Source organism: Ambystoma mexicanum, unplaced genomic scaffold (genome assembly GCF_040938575.1).
Source record: "Ambystoma mexicanum isolate Mex_15411 unplaced genomic scaffold, UKY_AmexF1_1 Mex_scaf10, whole genome shotgun sequence".
Classification (NCBI taxonomy): domain Eukaryota; kingdom Metazoa; phylum Chordata; class Amphibia; order Caudata; family Ambystomatidae; genus Ambystoma; species Ambystoma mexicanum.
In genome coordinates this window covers 4,090,001-4,108,012 of record NW_027182325.1, presented here as the reverse complement: position 1 = coordinate 4,108,012, position 18,012 = coordinate 4,090,001, and the positions used below count along the sequence as shown (strand labels likewise).

Below are 18,012 nucleotides of genomic sequence, written 5' to 3'. Positions count from 1 at the left end.
GGCCCATTCAGGACTCCTATGTCTGGTAGGATAACTTTAATTCATCCATCCTGTGTCTGTTGCAGGGAGGTGGAGAGAACAATCAACACAATAATGGTTTTCTTTCATGCCTCTTGAAGGACTCAATATTCTCTGTACTGCATTACATGTGAAAGTCGATTTATTACCCATGAACACACTACCTGTATGCTAATTCTATGTAAAAAGGTAGCTCCAGCCCTCATGATGTTGTCCAACATTTCCGCTATAAAACGGGATACAATTATTTTGGAAACATACCAAATTTGAAAAATAATTGAGAAGTTGCGCAATTACTAATCATGGAGCACAAAAAAGCCTACAGCACCTGGTATTCCCAGGCAGTCTCCCATCCAGGTACTAACTAGGCCCGACCCTGCTTAGCTTCTGAGATCGGGCGCATTCAGTGTGGTGTGGCCGTAGGCTCTGGGCCTAGTGAGTTTTGTACTTTTAAGCATCTAGTCGGCTAGACCTTGCAGTTTTGAAAGGCAATTGTGAAATGGCTCACTTCCTGAACTTGGAGCACAAAAAAGCCTACAGCACCTGGTATTCCCAGGCGGTCTCCCATCCAGGTACTAAGGGGGCCAGACACTGCTTAGCTTCCAAGATCAGACGAGATCGGGCGCATTCAGTGTGGTGTGGCCGTAGGCTCTGGGCCTTGTGAGTTTTGTACTTTTAAGCATCTAGTCGGCTAGACCTTGCAGTTTTAAAAGGCAATTGAGAAAGGGCTCACTTCCTGAACTTGGAGCACAAAAAAGCCTACAGCACCTGGTATTCCCAGGCGGTCTCCCATCCAGGTACTAACTAGGCCTGACACTGCTTAACTTCCAAGATCAGACGAGATCGGGTGCATTCAGTGTGGTGTGGCCGTAGGCTCTAGGAATGCTAAGAATATTACTCTTATGCATTTGCATTTAGTAAGCTAAGCCATGCAGCCACTTGCAACATGATACCACGCTCATCGCTCGATCAGGCTCGATCAGGCGAGATATATAAGACTGGTGGGCCCATTCAGGACTCCTATGTCTGGTAGGATAACTTTAATTCATCCATCCTGTGTCTGTTGCAGGGAGGTGGAGAGAACAATCAACACAATAATGGTTTTCTTTCATGCCTCTTGAAGGACTCAATATTCTCTGTACTGCATTACATGTGAAAGTCGATTTATTACCCATGAACACACTACCTGTATGCTAATTCTATGTAAAAAGGTAGCTCCAGCCCTCATGATGTTGTCCAACATTTCCGCTATAAAACGGGATACAATTATTTTGGAAACATACCAAATTTGAAAAATAATTGAGAAGTTGCGCAATTACTAATCATGGAGCACAAAAAAGCCTACAGCACCTGGTATTCCCAGGCAGTCTCCCATCCAGGTACTAACTAGGCCCGACCCTGCTTAGCTTCCGAGATCGGGCGCATTCAGTGTGGTGTGGCCGTAGGCTCTGGGCCTAGTGAGTTTTGTACTTTTAAGCATCTAGTCGGCTAGACCTTGCAGTTTTGAAAGGCAATTGTGAAATGGCTCACTTCCTGAACTTGGAGCACAAAAAAGCCTACAGCACCTGGTATTCCCAGGCGGTCTCCCATCCAGGTACTAACGAGGCCCGACACTGCTTAGCTTCCAAGATCAGACGCATTCAGTGTGGTGTGGCCGTAGGCTCTGGGCCTTGTGAGTTTTGTACTTTTAAGCATCTAGTCGGCTAGACCTTGCAGTTTTGAAAGGCAATTGTGAAATGGCTCACTTCCTGAACTTGGAGCACAAAAAAGCCTACAGCACCTGGTATTCCCAGGCGGTCTCCCATCCAGGTACTAACGAGGCCCGACACTGCTTAGCTTCCGAGATCAGACGAGATCGGGCGCATTCAGTGTGGTGTGGCCGTAGGCTCTGGGCCTTGTGAGTTTTGTACTTTTAAGCATCTAGTCGGCTAGACCTTGCAGTTTTGAAAGGCAATTGAGAAATGGCTCACTTCCTGAACTTGGAGTACAAAAAAGCCTACAGCACCTGGTATTCCCAGGCGGTCTCCTATCCAGGTACTAACTAGGCCCGACACTGCTTAGCTTCTGAGATCAGACGAGATCAGGCGCATTCAGTGTGGTGTGGCCGTAGGCTCTGGGCCTAGTGAGTTTTGTACTTTTAAGCATCTAGTCGGCTAGACCTTGCAGTTTTGAAAGGCAATTGTGAAATGGCTCACTTCCTGAACTTGGAGCACAAAAAAGCCTACAGCACCTGGTATTCCCAGGCGGTCTCCCATCCAGGTACTAACTAGGCCTGACACTGCTTAACTTCCGAGATCAGACGAGATCGGGTGCATTCAGTGTGGTGTGGCCGTAGGCTCTAGGAATGCTAAGAATATTACTCTTATGCATTTGCATTTAGTAAGCTAAGCCATGCAGCCACTTGCAACATGATACCACGCTCATCGCTCGATCAGGCTCGATCAGGCGAGATATATAAGACTGGTGGGCCCATTCAGGACTCCTATGTCTGGTAGGATAACTTTAATTCATCCATCCTGTGTCTGTTGCAGGGAGGTGGAGAGAACAATCAACACAATAATGGTTTTCTTTCATGCCTCTTGAAGGACTCAATATTCTCTGTACTGCATTACATGTGAAAGTCGATTTATTACCCATGAACACACTACCTGTATGCTAATTCTATGTAAAAAGGTAGCTCCAGCCCTCATGATGTTGTCCAACATTTCCGCTATAAAACGGGATACAATTATTTTGGAAACATACCAAATTTGAAAAATAATTGAGAAGTTGCGCAATTACTAATCATGGAGCACAAAAAAGCCTACAGCACCTGGTATTCCCAGGCAGTCTCCCATCCAGGTACTAACTAGGCCCGACCCTGCTTAGCTTCCGAGATCGGGCGCATTCAGTGTGGTGTGGCCGTAGGCTCTGGGCCTTGTGAGTTTTGTACTTTTAAGCATCTAGTCGGCTAGACCTTGCAGTTTTGAAAGGCAATTGAGAAATGGCTCACTTCCTGAACTTGGAGTAGAAAAAAGCCTACAGCACCTGGTATTCCCAGGCGGTCTCCCATCCAGGTACTAACTAGGCCCGACACTGCTTAGCTTCTGAGATCAGACGAGATCAGGCGCATTCAGTGTGGTGTGGCCGTAGGCTCTGGGCCTAGTGAGTTTTGTACTTTTAAGCATCTAGTCGGCTAGACCTTGCAGTTTTGAAAGGCAATTGTGAAATGGCTCACTTCCTGAACTTGGAGCACAAAAAAGCCTACAGCACCTGGTATTCCCAGGCGGTCTCCCATCCAGGTACTAACGAGGCCCGACACTGCTTAGCTTCCGAGATCAGACGAGATCGGGCGCATTCAGTGTGGTGTGGCGTAGGCTCTGGGCCTTGTGAGTTTTGTACTTTTAAGCATCTAGTCGGCTAGACCTTGCAGTTTTAAAAGGCAATTGAGAAAGGGCTCACTTCCTGAACTTGGAGCACAAAAAAGCCTACAGCACCTGGTATTCCCAGGCGGTCTCCCATCCAGGTACTAACTAGGCCTGACACTGCTTAACTTCCAAGATCAGACAAGATCGGGTGCATTCAGTGTGGTGTGGCCGTAGGCTCTAGGAATGCTAAGAATATTACTCTTATGCATTTGCATTTAGTAAGCTAAGCCATGCAGCCACTTGCAACATGATACCACGCTCATCGCTCGATCAGGCTCGATCAGGCGAGATATATAAGACTGGTGGGCCCATTCAGGACTCCTATGTCTGGTAGGATAACTTTAATTCATCCATCCTGTGTCTGTTGCAGGGAGGTGGAGAGAACAATCAACACAATAATGGTTTTCTTTCATGCCTCTTGAAGGACTCAATATTCTCTGTACTGCATTACATGTGAAAGTCGATTTATTACCCATGAACACACTACCTGTATGCTAATTCTATGTAAAAAGGTAGCTCCAGCCCTCATGATGTTGTCCAACATTTCCGCTATAAAACGGGATACAATTATTTTGGAAACATACCAAATTTGAAAAATAATTGAGAAGTTGCGCAATTACTAATCATGGAGCACAAAAAAGCCTACAGCACCTGGTATTCCCAGGCAGTCTCCCATCCAGGTACTAACTAGGCCCGACCCTGCTTAGCTTCCGAGATCGGGCGCATTCAGTGTGGTGTGGCCGTAGGCTCTGGGCCTAGTGAGTTTTGTACTTTTAAGCATCTAGTCGGCTAGACCTTGCAGTTTTGAAAGGCATTTGTGAAATGGCTCACTTCCTGAACTTGGAGTACAAAAAAGCCTACAGCACCTGGTATTCCCAGGTGGTCTCCCATCCAGGTACTAACTAGGCCCGACACTGCTCAGCTTCCGAGATCAGATGAGATCGGGCGCAATCAGTGTGGTGTGGCCGTAGGCTCTGGGCCTAGTGAGTTTTGTACTTTTAAGCATCTAGTCAGCTAGACCTTGCAGTTTTGAAAGGCAATTGAGAAATGGCTCACTTCCTGAACTTGGAGCACAAAAAAGCCTACAGCACCTGGTATTCCCAGGCGGTCTCCCATCCAGGTACTAACAAGGCCCGACACTGCTTAGCTTCCGAGATCAGACGAGATCGGGCGCATTCAGTGTGGTGTGGCCATAGGCTCTGGGCCTTGTGAGTTTTGTACTTTTAAGCATCTAGTCGGCTAGACCTTGCAGTTTTGAAAGGAAATTGAGAAATGGCTCACTTCCTGAACTTGGAGTACAAAAAAGCCTACAGCACCTGGTATTCCCAGGCGGTCTCCCATCCAGGTACTAACTAGGCCCGACACTGCTTAGCTTCTGAGATCAGACGAGATCAGGCGCATTCAGTGTGGTGTGGCCGTAGGCTCTGGGCCTAGTGAGTTTTGTACTTTTAAGCATCTAGTCGGCTAGACCTTGCAGTTTTGAAAGGCAATTGTGAAATGGCTCACTTCCTGAACTTGGAGCACAAAAAAGCCTACAGCACCTGGTATTCCCAGGTGGTCTCCCATCCAGGTACTAACTAGGCCCGACACTGCTTAGCTTCCGAGATCAGACGAGATCGGGCGCAATCAGTGTGGTGTGTCCGTAGTCTCTGGGCCTAGTGAGTTTTGTACTTTTAAGCATCTAGTCAGCTAGACCTTGCAGTTTTGAATGGCAATTGAGAAATGGCTCACTTCCTGAACTTGGAGCACAAAAAAGCCTACAGCACCTGGTATTCCCAGGCGGTCTCCCATCCAGGTACTAACGAGGCCCGACACAGCTTAGCTTCCGAGATCAGACGCATTCAGTGTGGTGTGGCCGTAGGCTCTGGGCCTTGTGAGTTTTGTACTTTTAAGCATCTAGTCGGCTAGACCTTGCAGTTTTGAAAGGCAATTGTGAAATGGCTCACTTCCTGAACTTGGAACACAAAAAAGCCTACAGCACCTGGTATTCCCAGGCGGTCTCCCATCCAGGTACTAACTAGGCCTAACACTGCTTAACTTCCGAGATCAGACGAGATCGGGTGCATTCAGTGTGGTGTGGCCATAGGCTCTAGAAATGCTAAGAATATTACTCTTATGCATTTGCATTTAGTAAGCTAAGCCATGCAGCCACTTGCAACATGATACCACGCTCATCGCTCGATCAGGCTCGATCAGGCGAGATATATAAGACTGGTGGGCCCATTCAGGACTCCTATGTCTGGTAGGATAACTTTAATTCATCCATCCTGTGTCTGTTGCAGGGAGGTGGAGAGAACAATCAACACAATAATGGTTTTCTTTCATGCCTCTTGAAGGACTCAATATTCTCTGTACTGCATTACATGTGAAAGTCGATTTATTACCCATGAACACACTACCTGTATGCTAATTCTATGTAAAAAGGTAGCTCCATCCCTCATGATGTTGTCCAACATTTCCGCTATAAAACGGGATACAATTATTTTGGAAACATACCAAATTTGAAAAATAATTGAGAAGTTGCGCAATTACTAATCATGGAGCACAAAAAAGCCTACAGCACCTGGTATTCCCAGGCAGTCTCCCATCCAGGTACTAACTAGGCCCGACCCTGCTTAGCTTCTGAGATCGGGCGCATTCAGTGTGGTGTGGCCGTAGGCTCTGGGCCTAGTGAGTTTTGTACTTTTAAGCATCTAGTCGGCTAGACCTTGCAGTTTTGAAAGGCAATTGTGAAATGGCTCACTTCCTGAACTTGGAGCACAAAAAAGCCTACAGCACCTGGTATTCCCAGGCGGTCTCCCATCCAGGTACTAAGGGGGCCAGACACTGCTTAGCTTCCAAGATCAGACGAGATCGGGCGCATTCAGTGTGGTGTGGCCGTAGGCTCTGGGCCTTGTGAGTTTTGTACTTTTAAGCATCTAGTCGGCTAGACCTTGCAGTTTTAAAAGGCAATTGAGAAAGGGCTCACTTCCTGAACTTGGAGCACAAAAAAGCCTACAGCACCTGGTATTCCCAGGCGGTCTCCCATCCAGGTACTAACTAGGCCTGACACTGCTTAACTTCCAAGATCAGACGAGATCGGGTGCATTCAGTGTGGTGTGGCCGTAGGCTCTAGGAATGCTAAGAATATTACTCTTATGCATTTGCATTTAGTAAGCTAAGCCATGCAGCCACTTGCAACATGATACCACGCTCATCGCTCGATCAGGCTCGATCAGGCGAGATATATAAGACTGGTGGGCCCATTCAGGACTCCTATGTCTGGTAGGATAACTTTAATTCATCCATCCTGTGTCTGTTGCAGGGAGGTGGAGAGAACAATCAACACAATAATGGTTTTCTTTCATGCCTCTTGAAGGACTCAATATTCTCTGTACTGCATTACATGTGAAAGTCGATTTATTACCCATGAACACACTACCTGTATGCTAATTCTATGTAAAAAGGTAGCTCCAGCCCTCATGATGTTGTCCAACATTTCCGCTATAAAACGGGATACAATTATTTTGGAAACATACCAAATTTGAAAAATAATTGAGAAGTTGCGCAATTACTAATCATGGAGCACAAAAAAGCCTACAGCACCTGGTATTCCCAGGCAGTCTCCCATCCAGGTACTAACTAGGCCCGACCCTGCTTAGCTTCCGAGATCGGGCGCATTCAGTGTGGTGTGGCCGTAGGCTCTGGGCCTAGTGAGTTTTGTACTTTTAAGCATCTAGTCGGCTAGACCTTGCAGTTTTGAAAGGCAATTGTGAAATGGCTCACTTCCTGAACTTGGAGTACAAAAAAGCCTACAGCACCTGGTATTCCCAGGTGGTCTCCCATCCAGGTACTAACTAGGCCCGACACTGCTTAGCTTCCGAGATCAGACGAGATCGGGCGCAATCAGTGTGGTGTGGCCGTAGGCTCTGGGCCTAGTGAGTTTTGTACTTTTAAGCATCTAGTCAGCTAGACCTTGCAGTTTTGAAAGGCAATTGAGAAATGGCTCACTTCCTGAACTTGGAGCACAAAAAAGCCTACAGCACCTGGTATTCCCAGGCGGTCTCCCATCCAGGTACTAACGAGGCCCGACACTGCTTAGCTTCCGAGATCAGACGAGATGGGGCGCATTCAGTGTGGTGTGGCCGTAGGCTCTGGGCCTTGTGAGTTTTGTACTTTTAAGCATCTAGTCAGCTAGACCTTGCAGTTTTGAAAGGCAATTGAGAAATGGCTCACTTCCTGAACTTTACAGCACCTGGTATTCCCAGGCGGTCTCCCATCCAGGTACTAACGAGGCCCGACACTGCTTAGCTTCCGAGATCAGACGAGATCGGGCGCATTCAGTGTGGTGTGGCCGTAGGCTCTGGGCCTTGTGAGTTTTGTACTTTTAAGCATCTAGTCGGCTAGACCTTGCAGTTTTAAAAGGCAATTGAGAAAGGGCTCACTTCCTGAACTTGGAGCACAAAAAAGCCTACAGCACCTGGTATTCCCAGGCGGTCTCCCATCCAGGTACTAACTAGGCCTGACACTGCTTAACTTCCGAGATCAGACGAGATCGGGTGCATTCAGTGTGGTGTGGCCGTAGGCTCTAGGAACGCTAAGAATATTACTCTTATGCATTTGCATTTAGTAAGCTAAGCCATGCAGCCACTTGCAACATGATACCACGCTCATCGCTCGATCAGGCTCGATCAGGCGAGATATATAAGACTGGTGGGCCCATTCAGGACTCCTATGTCTGGTAGGATAACTTTAATTCATCCATCCTGTGTCTGTTGCAGGGAGGTGGAGAGAACAATCAACACAATAATGGTTTTCTTTCATGCCTCTTGAAGGACTCAATATTCTCTGTACTGCATTACATGTGAAAGTCGATTTATTACCCATGAACACACTACCTGTATGCTAATTCTATGTAAAAAGGTAGCTCCAGCCCTCATGATGTTGTCCAACATTTCCGCTATAAAACGGGATACAATTATTTTGGAAACATACCAAATTTGAAAAATAATTGAGAAGTTGCGCAATTACTAATCATGGAGCACAAAAAAGCCTACAGCACCTGGTATTCCCAGGCAGTCTCCCATCCAGGTACTAACTAGGCCCGACCCTGCTTAGCTTCCGAGATCGGGCGCATTCAGTGTGGTGTGGCCGTAGGCTCTGGGCCTAGTGAGTTTTGTACTTTTAAGCATCTAGTCGGCTAGACCTTGCAGTTTTGAAAGGCAATTGTGAAATGGCTCACTTCCTGAACTTGGAGTACAAAAAAGCCTACAGCACCTGGTATTCCCAGGTGGTCTCCCATCCAGGTACTAACTAGGCCCGACACTGCTTAGCTTCCGAGATCAGACGAGATCGGGCGCAATCAGTGTGGTGTGGCCGTAGGCTCTGGGCCTAGTGAGTTTTGTACTTTTAAGCATCTAGTCAGCTAGACCTTGCAGTTTTGAAAGGCAATTGAGAAATGGCTCACTTCCTGAACTTGGAGCACAAAAAAGCCTACAGCACCTGGTATTCCCAGGCAGTCTCCCATCCAGGTACTAACGAGGCCCGACACTGCTTAGCTTCCGAGATCAGACGAGATGGGGCGCATTCAGTGTGGTGTGGCCGTAGGCTCTGGGCCTTGTGAGTTTTGTACTTTTAAGCATCTAGTCAGCTAGACCTTGCAGTTTTGAAAGGCAATTGAGAAATGGCTCACTTCCTGAACTTGGAGCACAAAAAAGCCTACAGCACCTGGTATTCCCAGGCGGTCTCCCATCCAGGTACTAACGAGGCCCGACACTGCTTAGCTTCCGAGATCAGACGAGATCGGGCGCATTCAGTGTGGTGTGGCCGTAGGCTCTGGGCCTTGTGAGTTTTGTACTTTTAAGCATCTAGTCGGCTAGACCTTGCAGTTTTAAAAGGCAATTGAGAAAGGGCTCACTTCCTGAACTTGGAGCACAAAAAAGCCTACAGCACCTGGTATTCCCAGGCGGTCTCCCATCCAGGTACTAACTAGGCCTGACACTGCTTAACTTCCGAGATCAGACGAGATCGGGTGCATTCAGTGTGGTGTGGCCGTAGGCTCTAGGAACGCTAAGAATATTACTCTTATGCATTTGCATTTAGTAAGCTAAGCCATGCAGCCACTTGCAACATGATACCACGCTCATCGCTCGATCAGGCGAGATATATAAGACTGGTGGGCCCATTCAGGACTCCTATGTCTGGTAGGATAACTTTAATTCATCCATCCTGTGTCTGTTGCAGGGAGGTGGAGAGAACAATCAACACAATAATGGTTTTCTTTCATGCCTCTTGAAGGACTCAATATTCTCTGTACTGCATTACATGTGAAAGTCGATTTATTACCCATGAACACACTACCTGTATGCTAATTCTATGTAAAAAGGTAGCTCCAGCCCTCATGATGTTGTCCAACATTTCCGCTATAAAACGGGATACAATTATTTTGGAAACATACCAAATTTGAAAAATAATTGAGAAGTTGCGCAATTACTAATCATGGAGCACAAAAAAGCCTACAGCACCTGGTATTCCCAGGCAGTCTCCCATCCAGGTACTAACTAGGCCCGACCCTGCTTAGCTTCTGAGATCGGGCGCATTCAGTGTGGTGTGGCCGTAGGCTCTGGGCCTAGTGAGTTTTGTACTTTTAAGCATCTAGTCGGCTAGACCTTGCAGTTTTGAAAGGCAATTGTGAAATGGCTCACTTCCTGAACTTGGAGCACAAAAAAGCCTACAGCACCTGGTATTCCCAGGCGGTCTCCCATCCAGGTACTAAGGGGGCCAGACACTGCTTAGCTTCCAAGATCAGACGAGATCGGGCGCATTCAGTGTGGTGTGGCCGTAGGCTCTGGGCCTTGTGAGTTTTGTACTTTTAAGCATCTAGTCGGCTAGACCTTGCAGTTTTAAAAGGCAATTGAGAAAGGGCTCACTTCCTGAACTTGGAGCACAAAAAAGCCTACAGCACCTGGTATTCCCAGGCGGTCTCCCATCCAGGTACTAACTAGGCCTGACACTGCTTAACTTCCAAGATCAGACGAGATCGGGTGCATTCAGTGTGGTGTGGCCGTAGGCTCTAGGAATGCTAAGAATATTACTCTTATGCATTTGCATTTAGTAAGCTAAGCCATGCAGCCACTTGCAACATGATACCACGCTCATCGCTCGATCAGGCTCGATCAGGCGAGATATATAAGACTGGTGGGCCCATTCAGGACTCCTATGTCTGGTAGGATAACTTTAATTCATCCATCCTGTGTCTGTTGCAGGGAGGTGGAGAGAACAATCAACACAATAATGGTTTTCTTTCATGCCTCTTGAAGGACTCAATATTCTCTGTACTGCATTACATGTGAAAGTCGATTTATTACCCATGAACACACTACCTGTATGCTAATTCTATGTAAAAAGGTAGCTCCAGCCCTCATGATGTTGTCCAACATTTCCGCTATAAAACGGGATACAATTATTTTGGAAACATACCAAATTTGAAAAATAATTGAGAAGTTGCGCAATTACTAATCATGGAGCACAAAAAAGCCTACAGCACCTGGTATTCCCAGGCAGTCTCCCATCCAGGTACTAACTAGGCCCGACCCTGCTTAGCTTCCGAGATCGGGCGCATTCAGTGTGGTGTGGCCGTAGGCTCTGGGCCTAGTGAGTTTTGTACTTTTAAGCATCTAGTCGGCTAGACCTTGCAGTTTTGAAAGGCAATTGTGAAATGGCTCACTTCCTGAACTTGGAGTACAAAAAAGCCTACAGCACCTGGTATTCCCAGGTGGTCTCCCATCCAGGTACTAACTAGGCCCGACACTGCTTAGCTTCCGAGATCAGACGAGATCGGGCGCAATCAGTGTGGTGTGGCCGTAGGCTCTGGGCCTAGTGAGTTTTGTACTTTTAAGCATCTAGTCAGCTAGACCTTGCAGTTTTGAAAGGCAATTGAGAAATGGCTCACTTCCTGAACTTGGAGCACAAAAAAGCCTACAGCACCTGGTATTCCCAGGCGGTCTCCCATCCAGGTACTAACGAGGCCCGACACTGCTTAGCTTCCGAGATCAGACGAGATGGGGCGCATTCAGTGTGGTGTGGCCGTAGGCTCTGGGCCTTGTGAGTTTTGTACTTTTAAGCATCTAGTCAGCTAGACCTTGCAGTTTTGAAAGGCAATTGAGAAATGGCTCACTTCCTGAACTTGGAGCACAAAAAAGCCTACAGCACCTGGTATTCCCAGCCGGTCTCCCATCCAGGTACTAACGAGGCCCGACACTGCTTAGCTTCCGAGATCAGACGAGATCGGGCGCATTCAGTGTGGTGTGGCCGTAGGCTCTGGGCCTTGTGAGTTTTGTACTTTTAAGCATCTAGTCGGCTAGACCTTGCAGTTTTAAAAGGCAATTGAGAAAGGGCTCACTTCCTGAACTTGGAGCACAAAAAAGCCTACAGCACCTGGTATTCCCAGGCGGTCTCCCATCCAGGTACTAACTAGGCCTGACACTGCTTAACTTCCGAGATCAGACGAGATCGGGTGCATTCAGTGTGGTGTGGCCGTAGGCTCTAGGAACGCTAAGAATATTACTCTTATGCATTTGCATTTAGTAAGCTAAGCCATGCAGCCACTTGCAACATGATACCACGCTCATCGCTCGATCAGGCTCGATCAGGCGAGATATATAAGACTGGTGGGCCCATTCAGGACTCCTATGTCTGGTAGGATAACTTTAATTCATCCATCCTGTGTCTGTTGCAGGGAGGTGGAGAGAACAATCAACACAATAATGGTTTTCTTTCATGCCTCTTGAAGGACTCAATATTCTCTGTACTGCATTACATGTGAAAGTCGATTTATTACCCATGAACACACTACCTGTATGCTAATTCTATGTAAAAAGGTAGCTCCAGCCCTCATGATGTTGTCCAACATTTCCGCTATAAAACGGGATACAATTATTTTGGAAACATACCAAATTTGAAAAATAATTGAGAAGTTGCGCAATTACTAATCATGGAGCACAAAAAAGCCTACAGCACCTGGTATTCCCAGGCAGTCTCCCATCCAGGTACTAACTAGGCCCGACCCTGCTTAGCTTCCGAGATCGGGCGCATTCAGTGTGGTGTGGCCGTAGGCTCTGGAGTTTTGTACTTTTAAGCATCTAGTCGGCTAGACCTTGCAGTTTTGACAGGCAATTGTGAAATGGCTCACTTCCTGAACTTGGAGTACAAAAAAGCCTACAGCACCTGGTATTCCCAGGTGGTCTCCCATCCAGGTACTAACTAGGCCCGACACTGCTTAGCTTCCGAGATCAGACGAGATCGGGCGCAATCAGTGTGGTGTGGCTGTAGGCTCTGGGCCTAGTGAGTTTTGTACTTTTAAGCATCTAGTCAGCTAGACCTTGCAGTTTTGAAAGGCAATTGAGAAATGGCTCACTTCCTGAACTTGGAGCACAAAAAAGCCTACAGCACCTGGTATTCCCAGGCGGTCTCCCATCCAGGTACTAACAATGCCCGACACTGCTTAGCTTCCGAGATCAGACGAGATCGGGCGCAATCAGTGTGGTGTGGCCGTAGGCTCTGGGCCTAGTGAGTTTTGTACTTTTAAGCATCTAGTCAGCTAGACCTTGCAGTTTTGAAAGGAAATTGAGAAATGGCTCACTTCCTGAACTTGGAGTACAAAAAAGCCTACAGCACCTGGTATTCCCAGGCGGTCTCCCATCCAGGTACTAACTAGGCCCGACACTGCTTAGCTTCTGAGATCAGACGAGATCAGGCGCATTCAGTGTGGTGTGGCCGTAGGCTCTGGGCCTAGTGAGTTTTGTACTTTTAAGCATCTAGTCGGCTAGACCTTGCAGTTTTGAAAGGCAATTGTGAAATGGCTCACTTCCTGAACTTGGAGCACAAAAAAGCCTACAGCACCTGGTATTCCCAGGTGGTCTCCCATCCAGGTACTAACTAGGCCCGACACTGCTTAGCTTCCGAGATCAGACGAGATCGGGCGCAATCAGTGTGGTGTGTCCGTAGTCTCTGGGCCTAGTGAGTTTTGTACTTTTAAGCATCTAGTCAGCTAGACCTTGCAGTTTTGAATGGCAATTGAGAAATGGCTCACTTCCTGAACTTGGAGCACAAAAAAGCCTACAGCACCTGGTATTCCCAGGCGGTCTCCCATCCAGGTACTAACGAGGCCCGACACAGCTTAGCTTCCGAGATCAGACGCATTCAGTGTGGTGTGGCCGTAGGCTCTGGGCCTTGTGAGTTTTGTACTTTTAAGCATCTAGTCGGCTAGACCTTGCAGTTTTGAAAGGCAATTGTGAAATGGCTCACTTCCTGAACTTGGAACACAAAAAAGCCTACAGCACCTGGTATTCCCAGGCGGTCTCCCATCCAGGTACTAACTAGGCCTAACACTGCTTAACTTCCGAGATCAGACGAGATCGGGTGCATTCAGTGTGGTGTGGCCGTAGGCTCTAGAAATGCTAAGAATATTACTCTTATGCATTTGCATTTAGTAAGCTAAGCCATGCAGCCACTTGCAACATGATACCACGCTCATCGCTCGATCAGGCTCGATCAGGCGAGATATATAAGACTGGTGGGCCCATTCAGGACTCCTATGTCTGGTAGGATAACTTTAATTCATCCATCCTGTGTCTGTTGCAGGGAGGTGGAGAGAACAATCAACACAATAATGGTTTTCTTTCATGCCTCTTGAAGGACTCAATATTCTCTGTACTGCATTACATGTGAAAGTCGATTTATTACCCATGAACACACTACCTGTATGCTAATTCTATGTAAAAAGGTAGCTCCAGCCCTCATGATGTTGTCCAACATTTCCGCTATAAAACGGGATACAATTATTTTGGAAACATACCAAATTTGAAAAATAATTGAGAAGTTGCGCAATTACTAATCATGGAGCACAAAAAAGCCTACAGCACCTGGTATTCCCAGGCAGTCTCCCATCCAGGTACTAACTAGGCCCGACCCTGCTTAGCTTCCGAGATCGGGCGCATTCAGTGTGGTGTGGCCGTAGGCTCTGGGCCTAGTGAGTTTTGTACTTTTAAGCATCTAGTCGGCTAGACCTTGCAGTTTTGAAAGGCAATTGTGAAATGGCTCACTTCCTGAACTTGGAGCACAAAAAAGCCTACAGCACCTGGTATTCCCAGGCGGTCTCCCATCCAGGTACTAACGAGGCCAGACACTGCTTAGCTTCCAAGATCAGACGAGATCGGGCGCATTCAGTGTGGTGTGGCCGTAGGCTCTGGGCCTTGTGAGTTTTGTACTTTTAAGCATCTAGTCGGCTAGACCTTGCAGTTTTAAAAGGCAATTGAGAAAGGGCTCACTTCCTGAACTTGGAGCACAAAAAAGCCTACAGCACCTGGTATTCCCAGGCGGTCTCCCATCCAGGTACTAACTAGGCCTGACACTGCTTAACTTCCAAGATCAGACGAGATCGGGTGCATTCAGTGTGGTGTGGCCGTAGGCTCTAGGAATGCTAAGAATATTACTCTTATGCATTTGCATTTAGTAAGCTAAGCCATGCAGCCACTTGCAACATGATACCACGCTCATCGCTCGATCAGGCTCGATCAGGCGAGATATATAAGACTGGTGGGCCCATTCAGGACTCCTATGTCTGGTAGGATAACTTTAATTCATCCATCCTGTGTCTGTTGCAGGGAGGTGGAGAGAACAATCAACACAATAATGGTTTTCTTTCATGCCTCTTGAAGGACTCAATATTCTCTGTACTGCATTACATGTGAAAGTCGATTTATTACCCATGAACACACTACCTGTATGCTAATTCTATGTAAAAAGGTAGCTCCAGCCCTCATGATGTTGTCCAACATTTCCGCTATAAAACGGGATACAATTATTTTGGAAACATACCAAATTTGAAAAATAATTGAGAAGTTGCGCAATTACTAATCATGGAGCACAAAAAAGCCTACAGCACCTGGTATTCCCAGGCAGTCTCCCATCCAGGTACTAACTAGGCCCGACCCTGCTTAGCTTCCGAGATCGGGCGCATTCAGTGTGGTGTGGCCGTAGGCTCTGGGCCTAGTGAGTTTTGTACTTTTAAGCATCTAGTCGGCTAGACCTTGCAGTTTTGAAAGGCAATTGTGAAATGGCTCACTTCCTGAACTTGGAGTACAAAAAAGCCTACAGCACCTGGTATTCCCAGGTGGTCTCCCATCCAGGTACTAACTAGGCCCGACACTGCTTAGCTTCCGAGATCAGACGAGATCGGGCGCAATCAGTGTGGTGTGGCCGTAGGCTCTGGGCCTAGTGAGTTTTGTACTTTTAAGCATCTAGTCAGCTAGACCTTGCAGTTTTGAAAGGCAATTGAGAAATGGCTCACTTCCTGAACTTGGAGCACAAAAAAGCCTACAGCACCTGGTATTCCCAGGCGGTCTCCCATCCAGGTACTAACGAGGCCCGACACTGCTTAGCTTCCGAGATCAGACGAGATGGGGCGCATTCAGTGTGGTGTGGCCGTAGGCTCTGGGCCTTGTGAGTTTTGTACTTTTAAGCATCTAGTCAGCTAGACCTTGCAGTTTTGAAAGGCAATTGAGAAATGGCTCACTTCCTGAACTTGGAGCACAAAAAAGCCTACAGCACCTGGTATTCCCAGGCGGTCTCCCATCCAGGTACTAACGAGGCCCGACACTGCTTAGCTTCCGAGATCAGACGAGATCGGGCGCATTCAGTGTGGTGTGGCCGTAGGCTCTGGGCCTTGTGAGTTTTGTACTTTTAAGCATCTAGTCGGCTAGACCTTGCAGTTTTAAAAGGCAATTGAGAAAGGGCTCACTTCCTGAACTTGGAGCACAAAAAAGCCTACAGCACCTGGTATTCCCAGGCGGTCTCCCATCCAGGTACTAACTAGGCCTGACACTGCTTAACTTCCGAGATCAGACGAGATCGGGTGCATTCAGTGTGGTGTGGCCGTAGGCTCTAGGAACGCTAAGAATATTACTCTTATGCATTTGCATTTAGTAAGCTAAGCCATGCAGCCACTTGCAACATGATACCACGCTCATCGCTCGATCAGGCTCGATCAGGCGAGATATATAAGACTGGTGGGCCCATTCAGGACTCCTATGTCTGGTAGGATAACTTTAATTCATCCATCCTGTGTCTGTTGCAGGGAGGTGGAGAGAACAATCAACACAATAATGGTTTTCTTTCATGCCTCTTGAAGGACTCAATATTCTCTGTACTGCATTACATGTGAAAGTCGATTTATTACCCATGAACACACTACCTGTATGCTAATTCTATGTAAAAAGGTAGCTCCAGCCCTCATGATGTTGTCCAACATTTCCGCTATAAAACGGGATACAATTATTTTGGAAACATACCAAATTTGAAAAATAATTGAGAAGTTGCGCAATTACTAATCATGGAGCACAAAAAAGCCTACAGCACCTGGTATTCCCAGGCAGTCTCCCATCCAGGTACTAACTAGGCCCGACCCTGCTTAGCTTCCGAGATCGGGCGCATTCAGTGTGGTGTGGCCGTAGGCTCTGGAGTTTTGTACTTTTAAGCATCTAGTCGGCTAGACCTTGCAGTTTTGACAGGCAATTGTGAAATGGCTCACTTCCTGAACTTGGAGTACAAAAAAGCCTACAGCACCTGGTATTCCCAGGTGGTCTCCCATCCAGGTACTAACTAGGCCCGACACTGCTTAGCTTCTGAGATCAGACGAGATCGGGCGCAATCAGTGTGGTGTGGCCGTAGGCTCTGGGCCTAGTGAGTTTTGTACTTTTAAGCATCTAGTCAGCTAGACCTTGCAGTTTTGAAAGGCAATTGAGAAATGGCTCACTTCCTGAACTTGGAGCACAAAAAAGCCTACAGCACCTGGTATTCCCAGGCGGTCTCCCATCCAGGTACTAACAAGGCCCGACACTGCTTAGCTTCCGAGATCAGACGAGATCGGGCGCATTCAGTGTGGTGTGGCCGTAGGCTCTGGGCCTTGTGAGTTTTGTACTTTTAAGCATCTAGTCGGCTAGACCTTGCAGTTTTGAAAGGCAATTGAGAAATGGCTCACTTCCTGAACTTGGAGTACAAAAAAGCCTACAGCACCTGGTATTCCCAGGCAGTCTCCCATCCAGGTACTAACTAGGCCCGACACTGCTTAGCTTCTGAGATCAGACGAGATCAGGCGCATTCAGTGTGGTGTGGCCGTAGGCTCTGGGCCTAGTGAGTTTTGTACTTTTAAGCATCTAGTCGGCTAGACCTTGCAGTTTTGAAAGGCAATTGTGAAATGGCTCACTTCCTGAACTTGGAGCACAAAAAAGCCTACAGCACCTGGTATTCCCAGGTGGTCTCCCATCCAGGTACTAACTAGGCCCGACACTGCTTAGCTTCCGAGATCAGACGAGATCGGGCGCAATCAGTGTGGTGTGTCCGTAGTCTCTGGGCCTAGTGAGTTTTGTACTTTTAAGCATCTAGTCAGCTAGACCTTGCAGTTTTGAATGGCAATTGAGAAATGGCTCACTTCCTGAACTTGGAGCACAAAAAAGCCTACAGCACCTGGTATTCCCAGGCGGTCTCCCATCCAGGTACTAACGAGGCCCGACACTGCTTAGCTTCCGAGATCAGATGAGATCGGGCGCAT

General features: G+C 47.4%; 40 non-coding genes and 21 pseudogenes across 40 annotated transcripts in view; all 61 read right to left on the bottom strand.

Annotated features, from left to right (window-relative positions):
- Positions 1-334: 334 nt before the first annotated feature.
- Positions 335-443, bottom strand: LOC138545450 (5S ribosomal RNA; annotated as a pseudogene).
- Positions 444-549: 106 nt separating this feature from the next.
- LOC138542677 (5S ribosomal RNA) lies at positions 550-668 on the bottom strand (annotated as a pseudogene).
- Positions 669-774: 106 nt separating this feature from the next.
- On the bottom strand, positions 775-893 carry LOC138537841 (5S ribosomal RNA). Its single transcript, XR_011285963.1, has one exon. It is a non-coding gene; the product is annotated as a 5S ribosomal RNA (ribosomal RNA).
- Positions 894-1,356: 463 nt separating this feature from the next.
- Positions 1,357-1,465, bottom strand: LOC138543832 (5S ribosomal RNA; annotated as a pseudogene).
- A 106-nt stretch (positions 1,466-1,571) lies between these two features.
- LOC138545724 (5S ribosomal RNA) lies at positions 1,572-1,680 on the bottom strand (annotated as a pseudogene).
- A 106-nt stretch (positions 1,681-1,786) lies between these two features.
- On the bottom strand, positions 1,787-1,905 carry LOC138550783 (5S ribosomal RNA). Its single transcript, XR_011294529.1, has one exon. It is a non-coding gene; the product is annotated as a 5S ribosomal RNA (ribosomal RNA).
- Positions 1,906-2,011: 106 nt separating this feature from the next.
- On the bottom strand, positions 2,012-2,130 carry LOC138537381 (5S ribosomal RNA). Its single transcript, XR_011285519.1, has one exon. It is a non-coding gene; the product is annotated as a 5S ribosomal RNA (ribosomal RNA).
- A 106-nt stretch (positions 2,131-2,236) lies between these two features.
- On the bottom strand, positions 2,237-2,355 carry LOC138549394 (5S ribosomal RNA). The gene has a single exon (XR_011293176.1). It is a non-coding gene; the product is annotated as a 5S ribosomal RNA (ribosomal RNA).
- Positions 2,356-2,818: 463 nt separating this feature from the next.
- LOC138543831 (5S ribosomal RNA) lies at positions 2,819-2,927 on the bottom strand (annotated as a pseudogene).
- Positions 2,928-3,033: 106 nt separating this feature from the next.
- On the bottom strand, positions 3,034-3,152 carry LOC138546546 (5S ribosomal RNA). The gene has a single exon (XR_011290936.1). It is a non-coding gene; the product is annotated as a 5S ribosomal RNA (ribosomal RNA).
- A 106-nt stretch (positions 3,153-3,258) lies between these two features.
- Positions 3,259-3,376, bottom strand: LOC138542501 (5S ribosomal RNA). The gene has a single exon (XR_011290481.1). It is a non-coding gene; the product is annotated as a 5S ribosomal RNA (ribosomal RNA).
- Positions 3,377-3,482: 106 nt separating this feature from the next.
- On the bottom strand, positions 3,483-3,601 carry LOC138542030 (5S ribosomal RNA). Its single transcript, XR_011290020.1, has one exon. It is a non-coding gene; the product is annotated as a 5S ribosomal RNA (ribosomal RNA).
- A 463-nt stretch (positions 3,602-4,064) lies between these two features.
- On the bottom strand, positions 4,065-4,173 carry LOC138543830 (5S ribosomal RNA; annotated as a pseudogene).
- Positions 4,174-4,279: 106 nt separating this feature from the next.
- On the bottom strand, positions 4,280-4,398 carry LOC138537484 (5S ribosomal RNA). The gene has a single exon (XR_011285617.1). It is a non-coding gene; the product is annotated as a 5S ribosomal RNA (ribosomal RNA).
- Positions 4,399-4,504: 106 nt separating this feature from the next.
- Positions 4,505-4,623, bottom strand: LOC138550888 (5S ribosomal RNA). Its single transcript, XR_011294630.1, has one exon. It is a non-coding gene; the product is annotated as a 5S ribosomal RNA (ribosomal RNA).
- Positions 4,624-4,729: 106 nt separating this feature from the next.
- On the bottom strand, positions 4,730-4,848 carry LOC138546535 (5S ribosomal RNA). Its single transcript, XR_011290935.1, has one exon. It is a non-coding gene; the product is annotated as a 5S ribosomal RNA (ribosomal RNA).
- A 106-nt stretch (positions 4,849-4,954) lies between these two features.
- Positions 4,955-5,073, bottom strand: LOC138541789 (5S ribosomal RNA). The gene has a single exon (XR_011289786.1). It is a non-coding gene; the product is annotated as a 5S ribosomal RNA (ribosomal RNA).
- Positions 5,074-5,179: 106 nt separating this feature from the next.
- LOC138545641 (5S ribosomal RNA) lies at positions 5,180-5,288 on the bottom strand (annotated as a pseudogene).
- Positions 5,289-5,394: 106 nt separating this feature from the next.
- LOC138549593 (5S ribosomal RNA) lies at positions 5,395-5,513 on the bottom strand. The gene has a single exon (XR_011293372.1). It is a non-coding gene; the product is annotated as a 5S ribosomal RNA (ribosomal RNA).
- A 463-nt stretch (positions 5,514-5,976) lies between these two features.
- On the bottom strand, positions 5,977-6,085 carry LOC138545449 (5S ribosomal RNA; annotated as a pseudogene).
- A 106-nt stretch (positions 6,086-6,191) lies between these two features.
- LOC138542676 (5S ribosomal RNA) lies at positions 6,192-6,310 on the bottom strand (annotated as a pseudogene).
- Positions 6,311-6,416: 106 nt separating this feature from the next.
- On the bottom strand, positions 6,417-6,535 carry LOC138537840 (5S ribosomal RNA). Its single transcript, XR_011285962.1, has one exon. It is a non-coding gene; the product is annotated as a 5S ribosomal RNA (ribosomal RNA).
- Positions 6,536-6,998: 463 nt separating this feature from the next.
- On the bottom strand, positions 6,999-7,107 carry LOC138543829 (5S ribosomal RNA; annotated as a pseudogene).
- Positions 7,108-7,213: 106 nt separating this feature from the next.
- Positions 7,214-7,332, bottom strand: LOC138548456 (5S ribosomal RNA). The gene has a single exon (XR_011292258.1). It is a non-coding gene; the product is annotated as a 5S ribosomal RNA (ribosomal RNA).
- Positions 7,333-7,438: 106 nt separating this feature from the next.
- On the bottom strand, positions 7,439-7,557 carry LOC138542216 (5S ribosomal RNA). Its single transcript, XR_011290203.1, has one exon. It is a non-coding gene; the product is annotated as a 5S ribosomal RNA (ribosomal RNA).
- Positions 7,558-7,647: 90 nt separating this feature from the next.
- LOC138542562 (5S ribosomal RNA) lies at positions 7,648-7,766 on the bottom strand (annotated as a pseudogene).
- A 106-nt stretch (positions 7,767-7,872) lies between these two features.
- On the bottom strand, positions 7,873-7,991 carry LOC138549392 (5S ribosomal RNA). Its single transcript, XR_011293174.1, has one exon. It is a non-coding gene; the product is annotated as a 5S ribosomal RNA (ribosomal RNA).
- A 463-nt stretch (positions 7,992-8,454) lies between these two features.
- LOC138543828 (5S ribosomal RNA) lies at positions 8,455-8,563 on the bottom strand (annotated as a pseudogene).
- Positions 8,564-8,669: 106 nt separating this feature from the next.
- Positions 8,670-8,788, bottom strand: LOC138548455 (5S ribosomal RNA). Its single transcript, XR_011292257.1, has one exon. It is a non-coding gene; the product is annotated as a 5S ribosomal RNA (ribosomal RNA).
- A 106-nt stretch (positions 8,789-8,894) lies between these two features.
- Positions 8,895-9,013, bottom strand: LOC138542559 (5S ribosomal RNA; annotated as a pseudogene).
- Positions 9,014-9,119: 106 nt separating this feature from the next.
- LOC138550782 (5S ribosomal RNA) lies at positions 9,120-9,238 on the bottom strand. The gene has a single exon (XR_011294528.1). It is a non-coding gene; the product is annotated as a 5S ribosomal RNA (ribosomal RNA).
- Positions 9,239-9,344: 106 nt separating this feature from the next.
- Positions 9,345-9,463, bottom strand: LOC138549391 (5S ribosomal RNA). The gene has a single exon (XR_011293173.1). It is a non-coding gene; the product is annotated as a 5S ribosomal RNA (ribosomal RNA).
- A 453-nt stretch (positions 9,464-9,916) lies between these two features.
- On the bottom strand, positions 9,917-10,025 carry LOC138545447 (5S ribosomal RNA; annotated as a pseudogene).
- Positions 10,026-10,131: 106 nt separating this feature from the next.
- On the bottom strand, positions 10,132-10,250 carry LOC138542675 (5S ribosomal RNA; annotated as a pseudogene).
- A 106-nt stretch (positions 10,251-10,356) lies between these two features.
- Positions 10,357-10,475, bottom strand: LOC138537839 (5S ribosomal RNA). The gene has a single exon (XR_011285961.1). It is a non-coding gene; the product is annotated as a 5S ribosomal RNA (ribosomal RNA).
- Positions 10,476-10,938: 463 nt separating this feature from the next.
- Positions 10,939-11,047, bottom strand: LOC138543827 (5S ribosomal RNA; annotated as a pseudogene).
- A 106-nt stretch (positions 11,048-11,153) lies between these two features.
- Positions 11,154-11,272, bottom strand: LOC138548454 (5S ribosomal RNA). The gene has a single exon (XR_011292256.1). It is a non-coding gene; the product is annotated as a 5S ribosomal RNA (ribosomal RNA).
- A 106-nt stretch (positions 11,273-11,378) lies between these two features.
- On the bottom strand, positions 11,379-11,497 carry LOC138542215 (5S ribosomal RNA). Its single transcript, XR_011290202.1, has one exon. It is a non-coding gene; the product is annotated as a 5S ribosomal RNA (ribosomal RNA).
- A 106-nt stretch (positions 11,498-11,603) lies between these two features.
- On the bottom strand, positions 11,604-11,722 carry LOC138537951 (5S ribosomal RNA). Its single transcript, XR_011286069.1, has one exon. It is a non-coding gene; the product is annotated as a 5S ribosomal RNA (ribosomal RNA).
- Positions 11,723-11,828: 106 nt separating this feature from the next.
- LOC138549390 (5S ribosomal RNA) lies at positions 11,829-11,947 on the bottom strand. Its single transcript, XR_011293172.1, has one exon. It is a non-coding gene; the product is annotated as a 5S ribosomal RNA (ribosomal RNA).
- A 463-nt stretch (positions 11,948-12,410) lies between these two features.
- LOC138543825 (5S ribosomal RNA) lies at positions 12,411-12,519 on the bottom strand (annotated as a pseudogene).
- Positions 12,520-12,617: 98 nt separating this feature from the next.
- LOC138548535 (5S ribosomal RNA) lies at positions 12,618-12,736 on the bottom strand. The gene has a single exon (XR_011292334.1). It is a non-coding gene; the product is annotated as a 5S ribosomal RNA (ribosomal RNA).
- A 106-nt stretch (positions 12,737-12,842) lies between these two features.
- LOC138541381 (5S ribosomal RNA) lies at positions 12,843-12,961 on the bottom strand. Its single transcript, XR_011289390.1, has one exon. It is a non-coding gene; the product is annotated as a 5S ribosomal RNA (ribosomal RNA).
- Positions 12,962-13,067: 106 nt separating this feature from the next.
- LOC138546524 (5S ribosomal RNA) lies at positions 13,068-13,186 on the bottom strand. Its single transcript, XR_011290934.1, has one exon. It is a non-coding gene; the product is annotated as a 5S ribosomal RNA (ribosomal RNA).
- Positions 13,187-13,292: 106 nt separating this feature from the next.
- On the bottom strand, positions 13,293-13,411 carry LOC138541788 (5S ribosomal RNA). Its single transcript, XR_011289785.1, has one exon. It is a non-coding gene; the product is annotated as a 5S ribosomal RNA (ribosomal RNA).
- A 106-nt stretch (positions 13,412-13,517) lies between these two features.
- Positions 13,518-13,626, bottom strand: LOC138545640 (5S ribosomal RNA; annotated as a pseudogene).
- Positions 13,627-13,732: 106 nt separating this feature from the next.
- On the bottom strand, positions 13,733-13,851 carry LOC138547182 (5S ribosomal RNA). Its single transcript, XR_011291031.1, has one exon. It is a non-coding gene; the product is annotated as a 5S ribosomal RNA (ribosomal RNA).
- A 463-nt stretch (positions 13,852-14,314) lies between these two features.
- On the bottom strand, positions 14,315-14,423 carry LOC138543824 (5S ribosomal RNA; annotated as a pseudogene).
- Positions 14,424-14,529: 106 nt separating this feature from the next.
- Positions 14,530-14,648, bottom strand: LOC138542459 (5S ribosomal RNA). The gene has a single exon (XR_011290440.1). It is a non-coding gene; the product is annotated as a 5S ribosomal RNA (ribosomal RNA).
- A 106-nt stretch (positions 14,649-14,754) lies between these two features.
- On the bottom strand, positions 14,755-14,873 carry LOC138537838 (5S ribosomal RNA). Its single transcript, XR_011285960.1, has one exon. It is a non-coding gene; the product is annotated as a 5S ribosomal RNA (ribosomal RNA).
- A 463-nt stretch (positions 14,874-15,336) lies between these two features.
- LOC138543822 (5S ribosomal RNA) lies at positions 15,337-15,445 on the bottom strand (annotated as a pseudogene).
- Positions 15,446-15,551: 106 nt separating this feature from the next.
- On the bottom strand, positions 15,552-15,670 carry LOC138548453 (5S ribosomal RNA). Its single transcript, XR_011292255.1, has one exon. It is a non-coding gene; the product is annotated as a 5S ribosomal RNA (ribosomal RNA).
- Positions 15,671-15,776: 106 nt separating this feature from the next.
- On the bottom strand, positions 15,777-15,895 carry LOC138542214 (5S ribosomal RNA). Its single transcript, XR_011290201.1, has one exon. It is a non-coding gene; the product is annotated as a 5S ribosomal RNA (ribosomal RNA).
- A 106-nt stretch (positions 15,896-16,001) lies between these two features.
- On the bottom strand, positions 16,002-16,120 carry LOC138550781 (5S ribosomal RNA). Its single transcript, XR_011294527.1, has one exon. It is a non-coding gene; the product is annotated as a 5S ribosomal RNA (ribosomal RNA).
- A 106-nt stretch (positions 16,121-16,226) lies between these two features.
- On the bottom strand, positions 16,227-16,345 carry LOC138549389 (5S ribosomal RNA). Its single transcript, XR_011293171.1, has one exon. It is a non-coding gene; the product is annotated as a 5S ribosomal RNA (ribosomal RNA).
- A 463-nt stretch (positions 16,346-16,808) lies between these two features.
- LOC138543821 (5S ribosomal RNA) lies at positions 16,809-16,917 on the bottom strand (annotated as a pseudogene).
- Positions 16,918-17,015: 98 nt separating this feature from the next.
- LOC138539184 (5S ribosomal RNA) lies at positions 17,016-17,134 on the bottom strand. Its single transcript, XR_011287259.1, has one exon. It is a non-coding gene; the product is annotated as a 5S ribosomal RNA (ribosomal RNA).
- Positions 17,135-17,240: 106 nt separating this feature from the next.
- LOC138548578 (5S ribosomal RNA) lies at positions 17,241-17,359 on the bottom strand. The gene has a single exon (XR_011292374.1). It is a non-coding gene; the product is annotated as a 5S ribosomal RNA (ribosomal RNA).
- Positions 17,360-17,465: 106 nt separating this feature from the next.
- Positions 17,466-17,584, bottom strand: LOC138551129 (5S ribosomal RNA). Its single transcript, XR_011294861.1, has one exon. It is a non-coding gene; the product is annotated as a 5S ribosomal RNA (ribosomal RNA).
- A 106-nt stretch (positions 17,585-17,690) lies between these two features.
- Positions 17,691-17,809, bottom strand: LOC138541787 (5S ribosomal RNA). Its single transcript, XR_011289784.1, has one exon. It is a non-coding gene; the product is annotated as a 5S ribosomal RNA (ribosomal RNA).
- A 106-nt stretch (positions 17,810-17,915) lies between these two features.
- LOC138548538 (5S ribosomal RNA) overlaps positions 17,916-18,012 on the bottom strand; it is a 119-nt gene continuing 22 nt past the window's right edge. Inside the window, exon 1 of the ribosomal RNA XR_011292337.1 lies at positions 17,916-18,012. This exon is cut by the window's right edge and continues 22 nt beyond it. This is a non-coding gene — a ribosomal RNA (5S ribosomal RNA).